Consider the following 24,540-nt stretch of genomic DNA (forward strand, 5'->3'; position numbering starts at 1 on the left):
TAAAATTTTTTTGTAGACAGGGGTCTTCTTATGTTTCCAGGGATCTTGCTTGTCTTGAACTCCTGGGCTCAAGCTATCCTCCAACCTTGGCCTCTCAAAGTGTTGGGCTAACAGGTAAAAGCTATTTTACCTGGCGTTTCTTTTCTTTTTCTTTCTTTCTTTCTTTTTTTTTTTTTTTTGAGACAGGGTCTCTCTTTGTTGCCCAAGCTGGAGTGCAGTGGTGTGATCTTGGCTCACTGCAACCTCTGCTCCTGAGTTTGAGCGATTCTTCTACCTCAGCCTCCCTATTAGCTGAGGCTACAGGCATGTGCCACCATGCCTGCTAATTTTTTGTTGTTGTATTTTTGGTAGAGATGGGGTTTTGCCTTGTTGCCCAGGCTGGTCTTGAACTCTTGGGATCAAGTGATCTGCCTGCCTTGGCCTCCCAAAGTGCTAGGATTACAGGTGTGAGTCACTGTACCTGATGTTTTTTTGATGGGGGTCTCACTGTGTTGCCCAGGCTGGACTTGAACTCCTGGTCTCAAGTGATCCTCACATCTCAGCCCTTTCAGCATGAGAATTTGTCCTTCTCCTCCTGGTTGGGGATCATAATGTCTTTTTTTCCCCGCCTCTTGTTATACTATTCTTGTCCCATCCAACTTCTGACTTCACCCTTTTCTTTTGTATGTTTTTCCTTGTCTTATGGTTTCCTCTCTTGTGTGGCTCTACTATTTTATGGCCCCTTCTCTGGCAATGTTTTAGTTTCTCTTCTTGATTCCAGCTCCATGAGTCTTTTCCTCCCATTTTCCATTCAGTTGAGAGGGAATGAGAGAGTACATTTTTACATTTGAGGCAGAGAATCTGTTTGTTACTCCTATTTGACTAAACTCTCATAGCACTCTTTCCTCACAAGCTGATGGTTAATTCATAGAACCTTTAGGTCTGTTGGATCCCTCCTATCTAATTAGCTTGGCACAGGAGTCAGGAGCATGTAGGTTTTTTTTTTTTTTTTTTTGAGAGATGGAGTCTCGCTCTGTCGCCCAGGCTGGAGTGCAGTGGCGCAGTCTTAGCTCACTGCAAGCTCCGCCTCCTGGGTTCACACCATTCTCCTGCCTCAGCCTCCCGAGTAGTTGGGACTACAGGTGCCCGCTATCACGCCCGGCTAATTTCTTTTTTTTTTTGTATTGTTAGTAGAGACGGGGGTTTCACCGTGTTAGCCAGAATGGTCTTGATCTCCTGACCTTGTGATCGGCCTGCCTTGGCCTCCCAAAGTGCTGGGATTACAGGCATGAGCCACCGTACCTGGCCATTTTTTTTGTATTTTTAGTAGAGATGGGGTTTTACCGTGTTGGCCAGGCCGGTCTCAAACCTCTAACAACCTCAGGTGATCTGCCTGCCTCAGCCTCCCAAAGTACTGGGATTACAGGTGTGAGCCACCATGCCCAGCCTATTTTTTTTTTTCCGAGACAGATTCTTGTGCTGTTGCCCAGGCTGCAGTGCAGTAGCATGATCAGGGCTCACTGTAGCCTCATCCTCCCAGGCTCAAGTGATCTCTTACCTCAGCCTTCCAGTTACAGGCATGTGCCACCACACTTGGCTAATTATGTTTTATTTTTTTTAGAGACAGGGGCTTGCTGTGTTGCCAGGCTTGGTCTTGAATTGAGCTCAAGCCATCTTTCTGCCTTGGCCTCTCAAAGTGCTGGGATTACAGGTGTGAGCCAGGGTGTCTGGCTCCCTTTTTTTTTTTTTTTTTAAAGACAGAGTCTCGCTCTGTGGCCCAGGCTGTAGTGCACTGGCGCGATCTTGGCTCACTGCAGCCTCCGCCTCATGGGTTCACGCGATTCTTCTGCCTCAGCCTCTTGAGTAGCTGGGACTACAGGTGCCCGCCACCACACCTGGCTAATTTTTTGTATTTTTAGTAGAAATGGGGTTTCACTGTGTTAGCCAGGGTGGTCTCGATCTCCTGACCTTGTAATCTCCCTGCCTTGGCCTCCCAAAGTGCTGGGATTACAGGGGTGAGCTACTGTGCCTGGCCCTAGCTCCCATTTTTAAAGTGATTTTGTTGTTGAGTTGTAGGAGTTCTTTTTATATTCTAAATATTAGTCTATTATCAGATATATAGTTTGCAAATATTTTGTCCTTTTCTGTACGTTGCCTTTTCACTATCTTAATAGTGAATAATATACGATAGATTTTAATTTGATGAAGTCCAGTTTATCTTTTTTTATCGTGTGTTACTTGTGCTTTTTGTGTCATACTTTTTTTTTTTTTTTCCCCTGAGATGAAGTCTCGCTAAGTCGCCTCTGCCCGCCTCAGCCTCCCTAAGTGTTGGGATTATAGGCGTGAGCCACCATGCCCGGCCTTTTGTGTCATACTTAAGACCATTGCTAAATCCAAGGTTGTGACTCTTTCTCATTTTTTTTCCATAAAAGTTTTATCGTTTCAGCACTTACATTTAGATCTTTGATCTGGTTTGTTTTCATTTTTGCGTATGGTGTGAGGTAGGTGGTTCCACATAATTCTTTTTTTTTTTTTTGAGTCAGTGTTCTGCTGAACCAACATAATTCTTTTGTATGTGTATCCAGTTGTCCCAGTACCATTTTTTCATTCTCTATAAATTTAATAAAGTACTTCTTCATATTTTACATAAGACATTTCTTCATACTTTATATAAAACTGGCCTAACATTCCATTCAAAATATTACTATACAGGTCAGGTACAGTGAGTGGATGGATCATACATATTACATAATCCCAGAACTTTGGGAGGCTGAGGTGGGAGGATTGCTTGAGGTCAGTAGTTTGAGACCAGTCTGGGCAACAGAGCAAGATTCCATCTGTACAAAAAAAAAAAAAAAAAAAAAGGAGAAGGCTGGGTGTGGTGGCTCACATGTGTAGTCCCAGCATTTAGGGAGGCCGAGGTTGCAGGATCACTTGAGTCCAGGAGTTTGTGACCAGCCTGGTCAACATGGTGAAACCCTGTCTCTACTAAAAATACTAAAAATTAGCCAGGAGTGGTGGTCGCACACCTGTAATCCCAGCTACTTGGGAGGCTGAGACATGAAAATCACTTGAAACCCGGGAGGAGGAGGTTGCAATGAGCCGAGACTGCACCACTGCCCGCCAGACAGCCTGGGCAGACTCTGTCTCAAAAAAAAACAGGAAAAGAAAAAATATTACCATTCAAAGTGAATATGAAATGTGTATTATTACTTGCGGAATACTAAAGTTGAAGTATATACCATGGAGGTTGTCTTCAGTCCCCCTTATTTTATAAATGTGGAAAGAAAGACCTAGAAAAGTTAACTGATGTTCAGTGTTGTATAGCTAATCAGTTAGAGATAATACTTTAACCCAGGTGTTTGCAAACTTTTTCTGTAGAGGGCCACATAGTAAATATTTTAGGCATTGTGGGCCAAGAGGCAAAATAGGGTATTATGTAGGTACATATATAAAAGTAAAACCAAATTTCCACAAATTTTATGTTGATGAAAATTTAAAAATGTAATTATTTAGTACTTTTTCATTTTGGTAATACATGTCTACAGATAAGAAGAATGGAATTCTTTTTTTGGGGAGAATAACAATTTGTTTAATTGAGATTCAAAGTAAATGTTCCTCAGCCTTAAAATCAGTTGCAAATGTTCATCTGTTATTATTTATCTGTATGAGGTTTTATGTATTTAATCTTAGAAAATGTCACTTTTCACAGACAGGTCCTGCCAATTACTGATATCAGTTCACAAGCATGTGTTTCTAATTGAGCCTGTTAGTCTCTTGGAAGGCATTTTAAGAATTCTGTTAGGGCCGGGTGCGGTGGCTCACGCCTGTAATCCCAGCACTTTGGGAGGCCGAGGCGGGCAGATCACTTGGGCGGAGCTCTAGACCAGCCTGGCCTGTGTGGTGAAACCCTGTCTGTACTAAAAATACAAAAATGAGCTGGGTGTGGTGGCACGTGCCTGTAATCCCAGTTACTTGGGAGGCTGAGGAAGGAGAATCTCTTGAACCTGGGAGTTGGAGGTTGCAGTGAGCTGAGATTGTGCCACTGCACTCCAGCCTGGGCAACAGAGTGAGACTCTGTCTGGAAAAAAAAAAAAAAAAAGACTTTTGTTAGATTCTTTGAGTTTTAAAACATTACTTGAAGATTAATCACTTTAAATTTGAGGCTAGGTGGAAGCTCCTCAATTGTACAAGTAAATAGATTTTGAAATGGGGAAATTCCCTTTTCATTTGCACCAAGTTCTGAAAAATGCTGCTGGAACTGTAAAATGCTGAACTTGGAAGATACATTCACTACAACTTTGTATGGAAATGGACATTTCTCATACTGTTTTAATTCTTGACAACACAGGAGGTGTATGTACCTTGACAATACTTGTGGTTCAAACAATGTTAGTTTTTATTGAAATGACTTTGTTGCAGCATAAGTTCTGCATATAATCACTGTTTTGCTATTTTACTAGGTTGAATTCATTAAGACACATGATGAAGTCTGTCAGAAAAGCTAATTTCCAAAGCCATTCAGTGTTCAATTAATAGTGAGTGTGGGTAGTCTCATTCAGAAAAGTTTCAGCTCACGCTGAATTTTAAAAATTGCAGTAAAAATTTCCCTCTGCTAAGCTCAGTCACTGCTTCAGAAAATAAACTGAAAAAGTTTATTTTCTCTGGATGTACAATTCTTTGGCAGCTATAGTCAGACATGATTTAGTTAACTAACCATTGCTAAGTGACTTTCCTTGCTTGGCTAACAGAGGTGATATTCAGAAGCTTACTTTCGTTGTATCCTCATTTTTAGTTTTTATTTCTGTGAAGAAATTTAGCTGTGAGGAGATATTCCATTTTATTTTGTTTATTAATATTTATTAATTTTTTTTCTATTTTTCTTTTTTTTGGAGATGAAGTCTTGCTCTATTGCTGAGGCTGGAGTGCAATGGCATGATCTCGGCTCACTGCAATCTCTGCCTCCCAAGTTCAAGTGATTCTCATGCCTCAGCCTCCCCAGTAGCTGGGATAACAGGTGTGCACCACCATGCCTAATTTTTGTATTTTTAGTGGCGGGGGGATGGTCCGCCATGTTGGCCAGGTTGGTCTCGAACTCCTGGCCTCAAGTGATCCACCCACCTTGGCCTCCCAAAGTTCTGAGATTACAGGCGTGAGCCACTAGAGGGAGAATTGCTTGAACCTGGGAGGTGGAGGTTGCAGTGAGCTGAGATGGCGCCACTGTACTGCAGCCTGGGCAACAGAATGAGACTCCATTCCTGCCCCCCACTGCCAAAAATGCATTTTTGACTTAATGAGATTTTCAATTATGATGGGTTAATTGCGATATCACCTCCACTGTAAGTTGATGGGGACCTGTATTGGTGTCGTTCCAGGTTACTAGAAAATTATTTCTGTAACCTGTATGTGTACACTGGTTAGCAATGTAGTTTTAATGAGTCACAGTCAGAAAAGTTAGAGAAATATTTATAGAGCATATATGATGACAAGTAAAAAATGTCTGAAATCCATGCAGACTGCCTCTCTTCCGTGTACAACTTACTTCTTCAGATTTGTTATTTCCATTGGATAAGCTTCAGGTTTTTTTTATATGTTGATGTTCTCCAGGGCTATTTTCTAGCTTGGCTCTCTTTTCTCATTCAGCTTCTATGGTTCTTTACCTTTTGTTGGGTCATACACCTCTTGGGAAAATTGATAAAATTTATGGACCCTTTGTCAAAAATTGCTTGTATGTACCTTACACAAACTTCTGCTTAAAATTTTAGGAGTTTCACAGGACATCTGCCTGCAAGCTCATTCGTAGATTCCAGATCAGAGCCGCACCTCCCTATGTGCTACCTGAATAATTGCACTCACATTTGTAGTTTGAAATACATTGATTTTCCAATCTATTTCTTCAGTATGACTCTCTGTGCTGAGCACTAGACCCTGATACTCATTTACTTCCTCTCCTTGCATATGTGACTGTTCTGTTGTACTACTCCACTTACGAAACTGTGTAGTTCCTGGAATACATTTTTCTGTTGTTAAATCCTTGACTCCTTGGTTATGAGGCCCTGCCACTTCCTTGTTCTTCAAGACATTCTCCCTCCTTAGCTTCTGTAATTCTACTTTCATCTATTTTTCTCTTATTTCTGTGACTACTCTTCTCTTTCTTTTTCCTAGATTCTTTTTTCACCACCTGTCCTCTAAATGTCTATTCTGACCATAACCCTCTGAAATATTTGACTCTACATTTTTGGGCTTTTTCAAACCCCTGGCTTTAGTTACTTCCCAAATCTTTGTATTTAGCTAAAGTTCACCGTTTTTATCTCCAATGTCTACTGGACATTTCCACTTAGATCAATGGTTCCTAAATATGTTGGGGGATTACATACTCCCTTAATAATCTGATTAAGGTATATCTCTCTTCCCAGAAAAGTGCACTGCATACTAAATTTTGCATATTGTTTTAGGGTGTTCCTGGACCTCTTTCAGCCCCTCCATGGAATCCCTGTGGTATTCTAATTAAACACATATTAAGATGTTCCTGAACTGCCTTTAATTCAGTTTGTCCAAAATTGACACTATCATGATAGCCTCTAACCCATTTTATTCTTATTCCTCTCCCTAATGCCTCTAAATATTATTTGCCTCTTAATTATTTACTAACAAATTCATTCTGCAAATACATGAATGCTTACTTCATATCTGGCACCTGACTTGAATATGCAGTGATGCACAAAATAGACATGGTTATTCAGTTCTCTCAAAGCTTACTCTATAGCATAGTGATTAAAAGTGTGAACTTTGGAGCCATAGTATCTGGGTTGAGTTTTGAATCCTTACTGCTTTGTGACCTTGAACAAATTACTTAACCTCTCTGTTTAACCTTTAACTTAACCTTTTAGTTTCATCATCAGCCTGCTTCACTGGTTATTAGGATTAAATGAGTTAATATATGGCAAATGCTCTGTATATGTTAGCTTTTATTCATGGAGGAGACATTGAATAATCATAAGTAAATAATTATACATTTTGATAAGTACTATGAAGGAATAGAACAGGGTACTTTGAGAGAGAATTTAAATTAGGGAGTAGGGATAGGATTGCTAAGGGAGTGATATTTAGACAAACTGGTAGGATGTATAGGTGTTTCCCAGGTGAAGGTTTGTGGGGACTGGAAGCAAAGCGTTTCAGGCAAATAGAAAAGGCAGTGTAAGAGTCCTTCTCTGAGAAAGTGTTTGGAGCATTTCAGAAATAGAAGGTCATTGTGCCTGGAGTATGATGTGTAATGGGGAGAATTATGTGAACGCAGAGATCTGTAGGCCATATCAAGGAGGTTAGATTTTATTCTAAATGAAATGGGAAGCTAATGGAACGTTAAAAATGGCAGAAATGGCAGGAACTGATTTATGTTTTGAAAGGGTCCCTTCATACTGTGTGGAGAATGGATTAGAGGAGAGCCATAATGAGGGCCTAGAGAGAGAAAAGAAAAGTCTGTTGTAGTAGTCTGAGTAAGAGCTGCTGGTGGTTTAGACTAGGGTGATGCATGGAGGTGGAATGAAGTGTGTGGGTTCAAAATGTTTTAAATTGAGTGCTTCTGTGTGCCAGGTACCATTGATAGAATCTGAGGGTACAATGTAGAGGTTAAAAAGGACATACAGGCTGTGTGCAGTGGCTCACGCCTGTAATCCTAGCACTTTGGGAATCCGAGGCGGGTGGATCATGAGGTCAGGAGTTCAAGACCAGCCTGGCCAAGATGGTGAAACCTTGTCTCTACTAAAAATACAAAAATTAGCTGGTCATGGTGGCAGGAACCTATAATCCCAGCTACTTGGGAGGCTGAGGCAGAGAATTGCTTGAACCTGGGTGGCAGAGGTTGCAAGTGAGCCGAGATCACGCCACTGCACTCCAGCCTGGGGGACAGAGTGAGACTCTGTCTCAAAAAGAAAGAAAGAAAGAAAGAAAAAAAACAAGCACATAAAGTCTATAGTTTGTAGGGATGGGATGAACAGGAGAGAGAAGACAATTATACAAATAAATATAAAAAATAGACCTGTATAAGTTCTAGGAAGAACAGATACGTGGTGTTTTGACAGCTTATCATGGTCAGGAAGGTCAGTGATGTAGAATCAACAGGCAGATTTGATGATTGACTTGATGTAGAAGGAAGGGAGAGGAGGATATGTAGATGGATATGGAGAAAAATCTTACAGGGTTCTAGTCTTGTCATCTTCCACACCATTTTGTTTGTTTATTGAGCTGGAGTCTCGCTGTATCGCCCAGGCTGGAGTGCAATAGTGCGATTTCAGCTCACTGCAACCTCTGCCTCCCAGGTTCAAGTGATTCTCCTGCCTCAGCCTCTTAAGTAGCTGGGATTACAAGCACCCGCCACCACACCTGGCTAATTTTTGTATTTTTAGTAGAGACAGGGTTTCGCCATGTTGGCCAGGCTGGTCTTGAACTCCTGACCTCAGGTGATCTGCCCACCTCGGCCTCCCAAAGTGCTGGGAGTACAGGCGTGAGCCACCACACCCAGCCTTCCACACCACGTTAACCAGTAACCAAAGGAATTCTTTACTTCCTATGAGAATTATTCTATGATCCCGCAGTATAATTTAGCTGCTTTTTGTTTGTGCTTCCATTACACCCCAGGCACAGAGCCAGTAGCTTTCTTTATTCTTTGCTGTCATCGAGTATTGGTTATCTGATAATAGTTGTCTGATAATGGATTGTAAGCTTTTGAGGGTAGGAATCATGTCTTTGTGTTCCAGGATATGTACATGGTAAGTGCTCAATAGATGTTTGACTTGAGGAATTAATGAATACTCTGTTCTTTTTTGTCATGTGCCTTGACATAAGCGGTTCCTTCTCCTTGGAATGCCTTTCCTTCCCTTGTCTGCTTTGTCAACTTCTAGACATTCTTTAACACTAAGCCTTACTTGATACCTCAGTTACAGTTCCTCCTATCACTGTGCTTCTATAGTTTTTCTTAATTTTAATTTTTTTTTTTTTTTTTTTGAGACAGAGTCTCACTCCATCGCCCAGACTGGAGTGCAGTGATGCAATCTTAGCTCACTGCAACATCTACCTCCCTGGTTCAAGTAACATCATGTGTCTCAGCCTCCCGAGTAAATGGAGTAAATGGAATTACAGGCGTGCGCCACCATGCCTGGCCAACTTTTGTATTTTTAGTAGAGATAGGGTTTCACCATGTTGGCCAGGCTAGTCTCAAACTCCTGACCTCAAGTGATCTGCTTCTCATAGCCTCCGAAAGTGCTGAGATTACAGGCATGAGCCACTGTGCCTGGCCCTATAGTTTTCCTTTTGTGTACCTCTTATAAATATTTGATAGTGCAGAGTAGGGATCTAAATGTTCAAAAGAGTGAAAATATATCATTAACATCATGGACTTGTAGATTGGATACATATTTTCCAAATGTCCAAGCCCATTTCCAAGTAACCTAGGTTATTTTCATCTGGTCTTAGTTCATTTTCTTCTGCTATAATAGGATACCACAGAGTGGGTAGTTTATAAACAATAGAAGTTTATTTGGCTCACAGTTCTGGAGGCTGGGAAGTCCAAGAGTATGACACTGGGATCTGATGAGGGTCATTGAATGGTGGAAGGCAGAAGGGAGCATGTGAGATAGAGGGGGACACCAGGGGCAGGACTCACTTTATAACAACCTACTCTTGAGATAACTAACCCACTCCTGTGATAGCAACATTAATCAATTCATGAGGGCCCGGACCTCATGACCCAGTCACTCCTTACTAGGCCCCACCTCCCAACTGTTGTGTTGGAAATTAAGTTTCCAATGCAGGAACTTTCTGGGTACAGATTCAGACCATAGTACTTAGGAGGTAAGTTTACTGATCTTACTTGGTTTTAATTTTGTCTCTTGTTTTGATCTTTAGTGTTTTACTCTTATAAAGGCAGCCCTATCTCCAAGTTCTGGATAATTTATTGTAATTCATTGTTTGTTTACTACATAGCCACTGATTGCAATGTCTTCCTCCACTTTCTCTCTCATTAATTTTATTTCTCCTTCAAGAGTCAGCTGAAAAGTCTCTTCTTCTTTGTAAAGTCCCCTTTCTTTTCTTTCTTCCCCTTCCTCCCCCTTCCCCCTTCCCTACCACTTCCCCCTTCCCTTCTCCTCTCCCCTCCCCCTCCCCTCCCCCTCCCTCCTCCCCTCCCCCCTCCCCTTCCTCCTCCCCCTTACCCCTACCCTCCCTCCTCCCCCTTCCCCCTACCCTCCCTCCTCCCCCTTCTCCCCCTTCCCCCTACCTTCCCTTCTCCCCCCTCCTCCCCCTTCCCCCTACCCTCCCTTCTCCCCCTCCCCTCCCCCCTCCTCCCCCCTCCTTCCCCCCTCCTTCCCCCCTCCCCCTTTCCCCTCCCCTGCCCCTTCCCCCTTCCCTTCTCCTCTCTCCTCCCCTTCTCGTCTCCCCTCCCCTTCCCTTCTCCTCTCCCCTCCCCTTCTCCCCTCCCCTTCTCCTCTTCCCTTCTCCTCTCCCCTCCTGCTCTCCCCTCCCCTTCTCCTTTCCCTTCTCCTCTCCCCCTCCCCTGTTTTCCCCTCTTCCCTCCTGTCACCTCTTCTCTCCCCTCCCTCTCCTCTTCCTTCCCTCTCCTCTCCCCTCCCTCTCCTCTCCCCTCTCCCTCTCTCTCTTCCTTCCCTTTCCCTTCCCCACTTCCTCCTCCCCCTCCCCCCTCCTCTCCTCTTCTCCCCCACCCTTTTTTTTTTTTTTTCCCAGATGGAGTCTCGCTCTGTCACCCAGGCTGGAGTGCAGTGGCGCCATGTTGGATCACTGCAAGCTCCGGGTTCATGCCATTCTCCTGCCTCAGCCTCCCGAGTAGCTGGGGCTACAGGCTCCCACCACCACGCCCGGCTAATGTTTTGGTTTTTTTGTGAGCCTGTAATTTCTTTCCCCTCTTCTTCTTTTTTTTTGGAAAGAAAAAGAGGTTTAATTACACAGTTTCACATGGCTGGGGAGGCCTCAAAATTATGGCAGGAGGTGAAAGGCACTTCTTACATGGCAGCGACAAGAGAAAAATGAGGAAGATACAAAAGCAGAAGCCCCTGATAAACCCATCAGATCTCATAAGACTTACTCACTACCATGAGAACAGTATGGGGGAACTGCCCCCATGATTCAATTCTCTCCCACTGGCTTCCTCCCACTACATGTTGGAATTATGGCAGTACAACTCAAGATGAGATTTGGGTGGGGACAGAGTCAAACTATATCATTCCACCTCTGGCCCCTCAAAATCTGATGTCCTCACATTTCAAAACCAATCATGCCTTCCCAACAGTCCCCCAAAGTCTTAACTCATTTCAGCATTAACCAAAAAGTCCACAGTCCAAAGTTTCATCTGAGACAAGGCAAGTCCCTTCTGCCTATGAGCCTGTAAAATCAAAAGCAAGCTAGTTACTTCCTAGATACAATGGGGGTACAGGTTATTGGGAAAATACAGTCATTCCAAATGGGAGAAATTGGTCAAAGCAAAGGGGTTACAGGGCCCATGGAAGTCAGAAATCCAGCAGGGCAGTCAAATCTTAAAACTCCAAAATGATCTCTTTTGACTCCAAGTCTCACATCCAGGTCATGCTGATGCAAGAGGTGGGTTCCCATGGCCTTGGGCAGCTCTGCCCCTGTGGCTTTACAGGGTACAGCCTCCTTCGTGGCTGCTTTCACCGGCTGGTGTTCAGTGTCTATGCCTTTTCCAGGCACATTGTGTGAGCTGTCAGTGGATCTACCATTCTGAGGTCTGGAGGATGGTGGCCCTCTTCTCACAGCTCCACTAGGCAGTGCCCCAGTAGGAACTCTGTGTGGGGGCTCCGACTCCACATTTCCCTTCTGCACTGCCCTAGCAGAGGCTCACCATGAGAGTCCCGTCCCTGCAGCAAACTTCTGCCTGGGCTTCCAGGCGTTTCCATAAATCTGAAATCCAGGCGGAGGGTCCCAAACTTCAATTCTTGACTTTTGTGCATCCACAGGCTCAACACCACATGGAAGCTGCCAAGGCTTGGAGCTTCCACCCTCTGAAGCCACGGCCCAAGCTCTACGTTGGCCCCTTTCAGCCACAACCAGAGTGGCTGGGATGAAGGGCACCAAATCCCTAGGCTGCATACAGCTCCCTCTTTCCCCTCTTCTTGCCTCTCCTCTCCTCTTTCTCCCCTCCCCTCTGCCCTCCGCTTCCCTCTCCTCTTTCGCCTCTCCCTTCTCCCCTCTTCCGTCTCCCTTCTCCCCTCTTCCGTCTCCCTTCTCCCCTCTCCTCTCCTTTCGCTCTGATGCCTAGGCTAGAGTTTAGTGGTGCAGTCATAGTTCACTGAAGCCTCAAACTCCTGGGCTCAAATGATCCTCCCACCTCAGTCTCTGAGTAGCTAGGACTACAGGCATGCACCACCACATTCAGCTAACTAAATGTTGTTTTTTTTTTTGAGAGACAGGGTCTTACTGTGTTGCCAGGCTGGTCTCTAGCTTCTGGCCTCAAGTGATTCTCCTGTGTTGGCCTCCCCAAGTGCTGAGACTTTATACCCTTTGTAGATTTTGTATGTTTCTATAGTGTTCTCAGAGGTTTTTCCACACTACCAACTACAGTTTTTCAATATGATTATTCTGTCTTTTCAATCAGAGCTTGAGCTTTTTGAGGGGACTTGTTTTTGTTTATTCATTTTCCCCAGTTTTAGGGCTTAGCACATAGTTGATGCATAATAAATATTCGTTTAACTCATTGTAGCCTTATTTACTTATGCTAATAAGGATAGATAACCCCAAGAATGTAAAGTGGAACTAATCATGAGATGAAAAATAGTGCCTGTATATAATCGCTACAATTTATAATCTATATACATACAATTTGCACTGCATTCAAGTTACTTGAATAATCTTTATGTTCTCTATTTACACACAGCTTTTTTCCTCTTTTTAAAACAGGTGTAGCTGGGTGCGGTGGCTCACGCCTGTAATCCCAGCACTTTGAGAGGCTGAGGCAGGTGGATCACCTGAGGTCAGGAGTTCGAGACCAGCCTGGCCAAGATGGTGAAACCCTGTCCCTACTAAATATATAAAAAAATTAGCAGGGTGAGGTGGCTGGCGCCTGTAATCCCAGCTACTCCCTGAGGCAGGAGAATTGCTTGAACCCGGGAGGCGGAGGTTGCAGTGAGCAGAGATCATGCCATTGCACTCCAGCCTGGGTGACAGAGCGAGATTCCATCTCAAAAAAAAAAAAAAAAACCACACACAAAAAACAGGTGTTCCCCTGCCCTCCAGTGTTTAGATCACAGCTAACAATTTTAGTAAAGGTCAAGATTATAAAACATTTTGAATATTTATTTATTTTGAAGTAATATTTAAAATTCGACCTAGCAAGACCCTCTCTCTACATTAAAAAAAAAAAAGAAAATTAGCCAGTTGTGGTGGCATGGCCTGTAATCCCAGCTACTCAGGAGGCTGAGGAAGGAGCATCACTTGAGCCCAGGAGATTGAAGCTTCAGTGAGCCGTGATCATACCACTGCACTCCATCCAGCCTGAGAGACAGAGTGAGACCCCCGTCCCTTAAAAAAAAAAAAACAAAAAAAAAAACCCATTTGGTTTACTTTTCAAATAAAACAAGTTTCCCCCACCTTTTTTCCTCATATATGTGATATGCCTGGAGCCTAGGTTTAAACTAAGTGTAACTTAACCTGCCTCTTCCTTTGCCACCATGTGTTCCACAGTTTTTCCTAGTTATGTGGTGATTGGGTGGGTCTGTTTGACCTTGGTTTCACTACACTGTTCTGTACCATTACCAAAGTTCCAGGATCTTGCCCCACCATAAAGGCTTTCCTGTTTTCAGTGTCTCTCCCACCCTGATTCCCAAAGTAGCTTCTTAATCTTGTGGCTGTCCTTTGGTCTCGACTGAGATGTCTCTTGGCTAATATCTTCTTCAGTATTGTTACTGATGAGGAGAAGCTGACTCTTGACTTCTTGGCAAAGTGACTTATACCCCATCACAGTCCTGTTGTATATATTTTCTTCTATGAATATCAAATCTTAGCTGTCTAGGGAGGCTGATGTATGGCTGATCAGGCATTTCTAAATACCTGTCTGCAAATAAGTTTTCAGTGGTATATCACAGAATAAGGACAATGTAGTGAATTTTTCATCTACCTAAGTGTATTAAAAATAAGACTATTATAATGAGATGTTCTTTCCAGTGGTTTTTAATCTTAAAATGATCTTTTTTTGGCCGGGCGCGGTGGCTCACGCCTGTAATCCCAGCACTTTGGGAGGCCGAGGCGGGTGGATCACAAGGTCAGGAGATCGAGACCATCCTGGCAAACACGGTGAAACCCCGTCTCTATTAAAAATACAAAAAATTAGCCGGGTGTGGTGGCGGGCACCTGTAGTCCCAGCTACCCAGGAGGCTGAGGCAGGAGAATGGCGTGAACCTGGGAGGCGGAGCTTGCAGTGAGCCAAGACCGCGCCACTGCACTCCAGCCTGGGCGACAGAGCTAGACTCCATCTCAAAAAAAAAAAAAGATTTTTTTTTTTTTTTTTTTTTTTATAAATCATAGCAATAACAGAGGATGGATGTTTGGTAAGATAAATTTTGTTCACCTTATGATGGTCCTCTAAATACTTTTTTGGGATATCTTTCTGGTCTCTGATGTCTAATAGCTGGGGAATTCCTCTGTTGACCACCATAGCTCTTTTCCCTGAGGCAGTATTGCCTTTCATGTAAAGTAAGGATGGCTTCTTTCGTATGCATTTGCAAACAATTTTCCAGTATATTCTTCTCTCATAGGCTTCTTCTTGATTTTTGCCTAATTCCAAAGTAATGAGATTACAGGCATGAGCCACTGTGCCATCTTTTAAATAAAGATGGAGTGCCACTGTGTTATCTAGGCTGGTCTCAAACTGTTGGACTCAAGCGATCCTTCCACCTCCTCCTCCCAAAATACTGGGATTACAGGCGTGAGCCACTGTGCCTGACTGACATTTTCCCTTTAGAATTTAGTAAAATAAATTCACTGTTACTAAAGTGTCCTTTCTTTAATATATTTGCTATTTTTTCTTATAGATGAATATATAACAGATGGTGGTCTCTATTACAGCTTGTTGCTTCTATTACCAGATGGTATCATAACATTTTTTTCATTTTATTCTAAGGATCTCTTTGTTTTTGTTGATTTTCTAGGTAACACAGTTGTCCCTCAGTATCTGTGGGGGATTGGTTCCAAGATCCCCGCCCCCGCAGGATACCCAAATCCTCAGATGCTCAAGTCTCTTCTATAAAATGGCATAGTATTTGCATGTAACCCATGTATGTCCTCCCATATACTTTATTTTTTTTAATTTACTTTTTTTTTTTTTTTTGAGACAGAGTCTTGCTCTTTCACCCAGGCTGGAGTGCAGTGGCAGGATGTCAGCTCACTGCAACCTCCGCCTCCTGAGTTCAAGCAATTCTTGTGCCTCAGCCTCCCGAGTAGCTGGGATTACATGCCTGGCTAATTTTTGTATTTTTAGTGGAAACTTGCTATGTTGACAAGGCTGATCTCGAACTCCTGACCTTAAGTGATCTGCCCACCTCGGCCTCTGGAAGAGTTGGGATTACAGGCGTGAGCCACCGTGTCTGGCCTCTCCCGTATACTTTAAATAATCTTTAGATTACTTATAATACCTAGTATAATTTAAATGCTTTGTAAATAGTTATACTATTTTATTTTTATTATTGTATTGTCATTTTTAAATTTTTTCCACATATTTTTGATCCACGATTGGTTTAATCTGTGGATTTGGAACCCACAGATAGAGGGCAGACTGTATCCAGTCAATGGGCAGTCAGTAAGACTTTCCTAGAAAAATATTTGTATCTCCTCAAGTATCTGCCCTGTCAACATTTATCCATTCCTCTAAAGAGAAATGATTTGGGATAAGAGTCACTGGGTGCTAGTTTCTTTTTTTTTTTGAGACGGAGTCTTGCTATGTCGCCCAGGGTGGAGTGCAGTGGCCGGATCTCAGCTCACTGCAAGCTCCGCCTCCCGGGTTTTTACGCCATTCTCCTGCCTCAGCCTCCCGAGTAGCCGGGACTACAGGCGCCCACCACCTCGCCCGGCTAGTTTTTTGTATTTTTTAGTAGAGACGGGGTTTCACCGTGTTAGCCAGGATGGTCTCGAACTCCTGACCTCGTGATCCGCCCGTCTCGGCCTCCCAAAGTGCTGGGATTACAGGCTTGAGCCACCGCGCCCGGCCTTTTCTTTTTTTTAATATTTTAGTTCTAGGGTACATGTGCACAATGTGCAGGTTTGTTACATATGTATACATGTGCCATGTTGGTGTGCTGCACCCATTAACTGGTGATTTACATTAGGCGTATCTCCTAATGCTATCCCTCTCCGCCTGCCATCCCACAACAGGCCCCAGTGTGTGATGTTCCCCACCCTGTGTCCAAGCGTTCTCATTGTTCAATTCCCACCTGTGAGTGAGAACATGGGGTGTTTTGTTTCTGTCCTTGTGATAGTTTGCTGAGAATGATGATTTCCAGTTTCATCTATGTCCCTACAAAGGATGTGAACTCATCCTTTTTTATGGCTGCACAGTATTCCATTGTGTATATGTGCCACACTTTCTTAATCCAGTCTATCATTGATGGGCATTTAGGTTGGTTCCAAGTCTTTGCTATTGTGAATAGTGCTGCAATAAACATACGTGTGCATGCGTCTTTATAGCAGCATGATTTATAATCCTTTGGGTATATACCCAGTAATGGGATTGCTGGATCAAATGGTATTTCTAGTTCTAGATCCTTGAGGAATCGCCACACTGTCTTCCACAATGGTTGAACTAGTTTACAGTCACTGGGTGCTAGTTTTTTAAAATCACAACTCTACCCCTTTGGGAAATGTTGGCCAAAGCCAGGGATGTAACTGCTTAATATAACTTCAGTATGTATTATGACCCTGTTTTCCAAGCCCCATATTGTTGGACACCCCATATTGTTGGACACTGAATATTTGATATTTAGACTTGCCTAAAAAATGAGGATCTATGGTTTTCTATTTATTTATTCAACAAATATGTGTCCACCCTATTCCAGGCATTGTGATAAGCACTAGAATAGAGTGGAGCTAATGGTCTAATGGGGAAGACACATTAATACATGGTTTTAAAAATAACACAGTTGTGGTAAATGCTATAAAGAAATAACAGGGTACTATGAGAGCATGTAACTGGGAGACCTTACCTGATCATGGGAGTTAGGGCAAGTGTCTTGAAGAAAATACATTTAAACTTAAGTATGAAGGGTGAATAGCGTTATCTGGGGCCGTCTTCTTAGGCAAGGGTAAGGAACGTGGTTATGTGAGCTTGAGATGTGGGGCAGCAAGAAGGAATGGTGTTTTTCTCCCTCTCCCCTCTTTCCTCTCTCTCACTCTGTCACTCTTTCTCTCTGTCACTCTGTCACCCAGGCTGGAGTACAGTGGCGTAATCTTGACTCATCGCAACTTCTACCCCCTGGGTTTAAGCAGTCCTCCCACCTCACCCTCCTGAGTAGCTGGGACCATAGGTGTACACCACCAGGCACAGCTATTTTTTAAAATTTTTAATTTTTTTTTTTTTTTGTATTTTTGGTAGAGACAGGGACTTGCCATGTTGCCCAGGCTGCTCTCGAAATCCTGAGCTCAAACAGTCCATCCTGCCTCAGCCTCCCAAAGTTCTGGGATTATAGGCATGAGCCACTGGGTGTTTCTTAATGAATGTTGATTATATTCTACAACATTTCTGTCCTTCTTTTCATCCTCCCTTCTCTTAGCATTTTCTAAAACATGGTTTTAATCATATTACTATGCTGATTAAGAAACTCTTTTCTTTAAGAGATGGGGTTGGGGGGTAGGTCTCACTTCGTTGCCCAGACTGGAGTGCAGTGGCACAATCACAGCTCACTGTAGCCTCGACCTCCTGGGGTCAAGCAGTTCTCTCACTTCAGCCTCCTGAGTAGCTGGGACTGCAGGCACCACCACACTTGGCTAATTTTTTAATATTTTGCAGAGATGGGTTCTTACTATGTTGTCCAGGCTGGTTTTGAACTCCTGGGTTCATGTGATCCACCTGCCTCTGCCTCCCAAAGTGCTGGGATTACAGGCATGAGCCACTGCGCCCAGCCCAGAAAGTCTTAAAAGTTCTTCTTTGGGTAGATTATTAGCTCCTTAAAGGCAGAAATCTTGCCATTTTTAATTCCTTAAATCCTTAATTTTTAATTCCTTAATTCCTTCATTACAGATATTGGAGGCAATCATACTTTGCCCCTCAGCATGATTTGATTTCAGTTGTAGTACTAAATGGTGGGCGAGGATAGGAGGATAGAGTTGTCTATGATTCTCTTTTTACCCTCTGCCTAAGACCTAAGTTTTCAGGTTGGCTAGTGAAGGGCTTTTTTTTTTTTTTTTTTTTTTGGAGATGGAGTCTTGCTCTGTTGTTCAGGCTGGAGTGCAGTGGCGTGATCTCGGCTCACTGCAACCTCCACCTCCCTGGTTCAAGCAATTCCCCTGCCTTAGCCTCCTGTGTGGCTGGGATTATGGGCGCATGCCACCATGCCTGGCTAATTTTTTTGTATTTTTAGTAGAGACAGAGTTTCACCATGTTGACCAGACTGGTCTCCAACTCCTGACCTTAGGCAATCTGCCTGCCTTGGCCTCCCAAAGTACTCCCAAAGTACAGGCGTGAGCCACCGCACCTGGCCGAAGGACTTTTTGTAAAAACAAAACAAGCATCTTTTGCAACTCGTTCTGTATGTAGCCCTTATTTTATGAATGTTCTTTATTATATTGATATTTAAACAAGGCCATAGTCCAGGAGTTTGTTCATGGTAGTGGTTTCATCTGAAGAGTGAGGTCTTTTTGTCAGTTGAGAGAGGATGTTTTATTTATTTATTTATTTATTTATTTATTTATTTATTTTGAGACGGAGTCTCGCTCTGCCGCCCAGGCTGGAGTGCAGTGGCCGGATCTCAGCTCACTGCAAGCTCCGCCTCCCGGGTTCACGCCATTCTCCTGCCTCAGCCTCCCGAGTAGTTGGGACTACAGGCGCCCGCCACCGCGCCCGGCTAGTTTTTTGTATTTTTTAGTAGAGACGGGGTTTCACCATGTTAGCCAGGATGGTCTCGATCTCCTGACCTCGTGATCCGCCCGTCTCGGCCTCCCAAAGTGCTGGGATTACAGGCTTGAGCCACCGCGCCCGGCCGAGAGAGGATGTTTTAGAAATCAGAACTGAAAGGACTGGATCTGAATAGATTGGATTAGGAAGTTTGTCTTGGTGGATTCTGTTACTTAAGTTGTGCCAATCTTTGACGTTCCACTGTAGACATCTGAAAAGTGCATGAGGTGCCAGCTTTTCCCCTATCCTTAGCCTATAGTAGGCACTCAGATATTTGCTGAATAGGAAAAGTGTGCATGTAAATGGGATAGTTCCTATGGGTTTATAGAACAATCTAGGATCAAAACTGTGTACATTCTAGGCCAGATTGTTTAATTACATGCATTCTCTTTAGTTTTTCGTTTGCTTCCCCTTAATATTCAGAAAAATCTCCTTGAACGTGCAGCCTAGGAAAATCAAGGCAAAGACTTTTGTGTTAGGTTGGACCAGTAAGTTGAGTGATGATAACTGAAAAAGGTGGAACTTAGGAGCATCACTTTAGCAGTTAGCTTGACATTCTTAAACCTTGGGTTATATATGGATGCCTTTTAAAGGAGGAAATTTCTTACATTATCCAAAGTATACAACCAAGAATTTCAGTAGGAGAATACTGCATTAAAAGTTGAATGTAACCATTTAAATGGTTACTTGAAGCAAACAAAAAATAAAAAAGAAAAACAGGTGGTTACTTGGTACCTGCATGATGGTAAATCCAAACTGGATCTCTGAAATGCATGTGGTGGTATGATGATTTTTAGAATATCATATAAAAACAACACTTAAAAGTTCTCATAGGACCCTCAGATTCTTGACATCTCCTGACCTTCCTAGGTTAGGCAGACTCCACTTTGGAAAACTATGGATAGTTTTCCTCTCCCACCGAGATATTTAGTATTGAATCTTCAAAATTCAGGGTTTTAAATTTTTTTGTTGTTTTTTGTTTTAAGTATCTAGTATTTAGTAGTATGTTTGCCTGGTGTAGGGAAAGAGTACCAAAAGAGAATCTCCATTCCCCTTCTTCCCGAGTTGTCCTCACAGATCCCCTAGTTAGATAGATCATTTGGTTTAACCTGTCTCTTTGGGGATGCATGGTTGTTAACCAGTCATTCACACCTTAGGATCATATGTTTTAATGCTAAATCAACATAAATTTACTTCTTCCCCAGAAAATGGAAATTTTTTTGAGGAAACTTCAGATCCTTGAGAGGAAGACATTCTTTGTAAGGTGGGAGATTCTGACAGGGCAGCTTGTAGGAAAGAGGTTCTTGGGGTCAGGGAAGAGGAGGAAGGTGTTAAACCGTTACTTTTCAACTTTGCCTAGGATCTTGAATGCTTCTGCTGACGGTGCCTGAATTAGGGTTTCAGAATGCCTTCAGAAGTCTCTAAAGTAGTCTACACGTTTTCTAGTTCAGACTATTCCAGCAGTTTCTGTCCATGTTGTTGTGTATCTCCTCAGGAAGAGCAAAGTGTAGAGAAATAGGATCCTTCCTAAGTAAAAAGTAGGTCAGATCGGTAGTGTTGGATAAGCCTCCTCCTGTTGACTCCTTCCTCATAGTCTCCTCATTCTCCTTCATAGTGTTTTGTATTAAGTCACCTAGCATGTCACGTAGTGGGTTCTCAGTGCTTGCTAATTCTTATGAAAGAAAGCAGTTTTGGATCATTGACCACAAAATCTGCTCTCCTACTCCCTACTTCTTTTTTGCCTCTTAAGAAACTATGCTTCCTTTTTACTGGTGTGTCAGGAGCACAGAAGAAAGAACAGCTGGTAAGGAGCACAGGAGGAGAAAGATAACTAATTTTTGAAGATTGGGAGAAATACTGTCCACTGATTTACTTCAGCAACTGCCTGACACATAATAGATACTCAGTAATACTTTCTTTGCACCTCGTAGCTTAAATGTCTTGAAGAAACAAAAATTGAATGCACAGGATCAAGGCACTAAAGCTCAAATAACACACTCCTGCAAGTTTCTCGTTTCCCTGTTTTATCAAGATATCTTTCAGGCCGGGCGCGGTGGCTCAAGCCTGTAATCCCAGCACTTTGGGAGGCTGAGACGGGCGGATCACAAGGTCAGGAGATCGAGACCATCCTGGCTAACACGGCGAAACCCCGTCTCTACTAAAAACACAAAAAATTAGCCGGGCGAGGTGGCGGCGCCTGTGGTCCCAGCTACTCGGGAGGCTGAGGCAGGAGAATGGCGGGAACCCGGGAGGCGGAGCTTGCAGTGAGCTGAGATCACACCACTGCACTCCAGCCTGGGCGACAGAGCGAGACTCCGTCTCAAAAAAAAAAAAAAAAAAAAAGATATCTTTCATCTTTGTATCAGGCAATTTAGTGGCAACTCTTCGCTTTCCAACTGCTCAGAGTCTTTCGGTCTCCTCCCCATTTTCCTAGTCGTCTTCGGTTGTGGATGTTGTAAATTCGACCATCCGTCTCTCAAGGTCTTTGCTTCAAGGTTTCCCAATGCTTTGGCGCTGTCCAAGCCCCGGTACTCCGGGGAGGAAGACCTCGGATTCATTTGACGGGCTTGTGGAGGCTGGGGGTCTGTGGAGCCCCGTGTGGGTGGGGCTGGGCGCGGCCGGGGCGGGGCCGGCTAGGAGCCCTAGGGAAAGGGTGAAAGGCACAGTTGAGAAAGGCCCGCCGGGCATTGGTTTCACAGTTTCCACGAAGGCTTCGTGTGCAAGCCTGAGGAATCTAGGTGCCTCCCTCCTGCCTCGCCTTTCTTGATTCTAGAAGCTTCAGTAGGCTTTTCTGGGTTGCTGGGACCCGGAAAAGCAGCGGCTTCCACTCTGGGGGCGGGTCCCAAGGGTCTTGCTGCTGCTCTGGGGCCGTTTGGACTCCTGGTGTTGGGGGAGGGGCCAGGGAGGTGCTGCTCGCGTTTCCTTTTGCGCCTGCGCGGCGGGCTCCGAGCGGGTAGGAGCGCGTGCGCGGTGACGTGGACGTCCGGTGCGCGCGCGCAGGCTCTTCAGCTGGAGCGGACACACGGTGTGCGAACCGAACAGAATAACCCGCCCCCAGCGGGATATGAAGGACTCCGGGTGAGGCCGGCCACGCCCCGCACGGTAACTCTCGGGCCTGGGTGGAGGGCATCGCTTAGTACTGGCCCGATTGGAGTTTTTCGAGAGTTTGAAGCTCTTGTGTATTTGAACGGCGTGAGAAACGTTCTGCTGAGAGAGCTTCGCACGCCCTCGCCAGGCCGGGCCTTGCGCGGGGCCGCCTTTGGCGCGCGCCTGTGGTCTCTGAGCGAGGCTGCGCATGTCACCTCGCGCGCGTCCCCGGCCTCACTTCCGCGTCGCTCAGCTACCTAACTAGGAGCATCGACGCCAGAGACAGCGGCCACGAGGCGGGAGGGGTGAGAAGCGCCCATGGCTCGGCCCTGCCCTCGCGTGCGTGGGGTGCCGCTCCTCGTGGTACGGTCCGCGTGACGACTTACAGCCTGGCGCTGGGCTCTAGGTCGAGAGCCATGCTTACGCGCTTTGCAGTTTAGCTTCCAGGTCTCGTGGTTCTAGAACTCCAAGGGAAACGGTGTTGGCGTCGCTTTTCTGAGGAACTGGGCGCAGCGTTTTGACACCTGTGCAAACGTCTTTTCTAACAAGTAATTTCCGGCCAGATTGTTTGAGGCAGGACGGCAAGTTTAATAAAGAAGGGCGAGGAAGTGAGCTGTAGGAGTGGGGACTTGGTAAACAAAGGACCGGTGGTGTGTGAGTGCAGAAATGAGGGAGGGGAAAACAGGTGGGAAGAGCAGGTGTTATTTTCTTTTTTCCTCTGTGGGGCAGCCTTTACCTAGTTCTGTTGATGGGGTTTCCTGTTTCTGTTAAATGGTCAAGTAGGTCTCTGCCCTCAGTGCAAGGTATCTGGGATATTAACAGCACCCTCCCGCCCCCCCCCCCCCAAAAGCTCCAGTAGCCAAAGTTGAGGAATCTGTGTGTCAGAAGAATATGGAGAAACTAGGTATCGTTTCAGACTGGGTCGAGAGTGCAAAGTGGTAGCGTCTTGCTGTATAGATTTTTGCTTTGCCTTTCGAACCCTGGGAATGCCTTCTTCCTCTGGCCGGGGTGGAGCAGGACCGGGTAAATGAGGTCTGAAAGGAGGGGTTACTGATGGCAGACCAACATGAGAAACCAAAGTGCACTCTTTTAGAGGAAAGATAACTTTCCCAAGGTTCGCCTCGCCGGAGCAAACACGTGGATCATGAGAAGTCTCGAGCCCACCCGCGCGCGTGTTGTTGTAGAGCTTGCCAGGCTTATGCGGCTGAGTCCCCGGTTAACTGCTTGCTCTGTTCGTTCTTTTTGGGCACGATGCCGCGGCTAGGCTGCAGGGAAAGTGCCTGGGGGCGGCGTGACGGCTGCTGGGAAGGGGGTTGGCCGCGGAGGGTCTGGTGGCTGCTTCTGTAGTCTCCAAGGTAACAAAATGCGGCTGGGTCCCGCAGAGAGATCCTCGGGTTCCGGACGGCGGCACGTGATCTGTCGGGACTCCTCTTCCCCGGAAGAGCTTTCCTTGCGGCATTTTTTCACGTGGTTCTTGGCCAGCTGTCCTTTGCAGTTGAAAAGCGGCGGTTTGTGGGTCATTAATAGTCGACGGCGTCTGCTCCTCTTGGGGAAGGCAATGAGAGCCTTTTACTTTCTTGCGTATCGGAACAGCGCTAGTGTTTCTTGCCGCCTACGGTTGTTTCCAGCGTTTGTATGGGTTAAGTGGCTTGAGTCCACTTAACAGAAACACAGGCTAAGGACTTGAGGAAATTCAGTGCCCTGGGTACCTTGGCATACTTCAAGTTTGACTACAGCCCGTTTCTGCCTTAAAAGTTCTTCAAATTCTGCTTATCCAACTGCTAGGGACCTGTCAGCTCGTTGGCCCTGAGTTGTAGTTAAGGGTCCATTCTTAGCAATAGAAAATACTCCTGGGGCCAGCAGTAACAGATGGTATCTGGGAAGAGAAGGGGGCAGTACTGTCTGAGGCAGGTGCAATTCTGTGCCTTAAAACCTAAAAGAGTTTCAGATAATATTTTGACATTTGCCCTATAAGGTTGTGACGATAAAATGCTCAGGATATTGTCTGTTCCGAAGTGAGTAGTTCTTAATAAATAGCAAGTGTCATTTATTAAATTAGTAAAAATAAGCAAATGATGGTTAACAGCGATTAAGAAAGTATTAATAGTTGGCTATTTTACTGTCTTTGCCACCATTTGCTGTCATTTTCTTATATTTATATCCGCATTCTGTTTTTAAAAAACTTAAAATTTCTTTACCCAGTGTTTATTAGTAAATGAAATGTGAGTGAACCTGTTCTCTTGAAATTTGAGTTTCACAAATATAATTTAACTTAATCATATTCTTGTGGTGAAGGATTATGTTAAGGAATATACTAACATCTTGGTGCCTGCCATACTACTGTATTTATT

The 24,540-nt window shown here is 44.4% G+C and overlaps 1 protein-coding gene across 21 annotated transcripts in view; it reads left to right on the forward strand.

The window, feature by feature from the left end:
• MGA (MAX dimerization protein MGA) overlaps positions 1 to 24,540 on the forward strand; it is a 168,581-nt gene that overhangs the window by 43,400 nt on the left and 100,641 nt on the right. For 15 of the 21 annotated variants that reach the window (XR_013395519.1, XR_013395518.1, XR_013395520.1 and 12 more), the window contains exon 1: positions 22,091 to 22,204. The exons of 4 other annotated variants lie outside the window; for them this stretch is intronic. The gene's annotated coding sequence lies outside the window, so the exon portion shown is untranslated. Of the gene's footprint in view, positions 1 to 22,090; positions 22,553 to 24,540 lie in introns of those variants that run through there. 2 more of the 21 variants (XM_077939136.1, XM_077939137.1) reach the window with 1 other exon arrangement.

The sequence above is a fragment of the Macaca mulatta genome, chromosome 7, assembly GCF_049350105.2.
Source record: "Macaca mulatta isolate MMU2019108-1 chromosome 7, T2T-MMU8v2.0, whole genome shotgun sequence".
In the NCBI taxonomy this organism is placed as follows: domain Eukaryota; kingdom Metazoa; phylum Chordata; class Mammalia; order Primates; family Cercopithecidae; genus Macaca; species Macaca mulatta.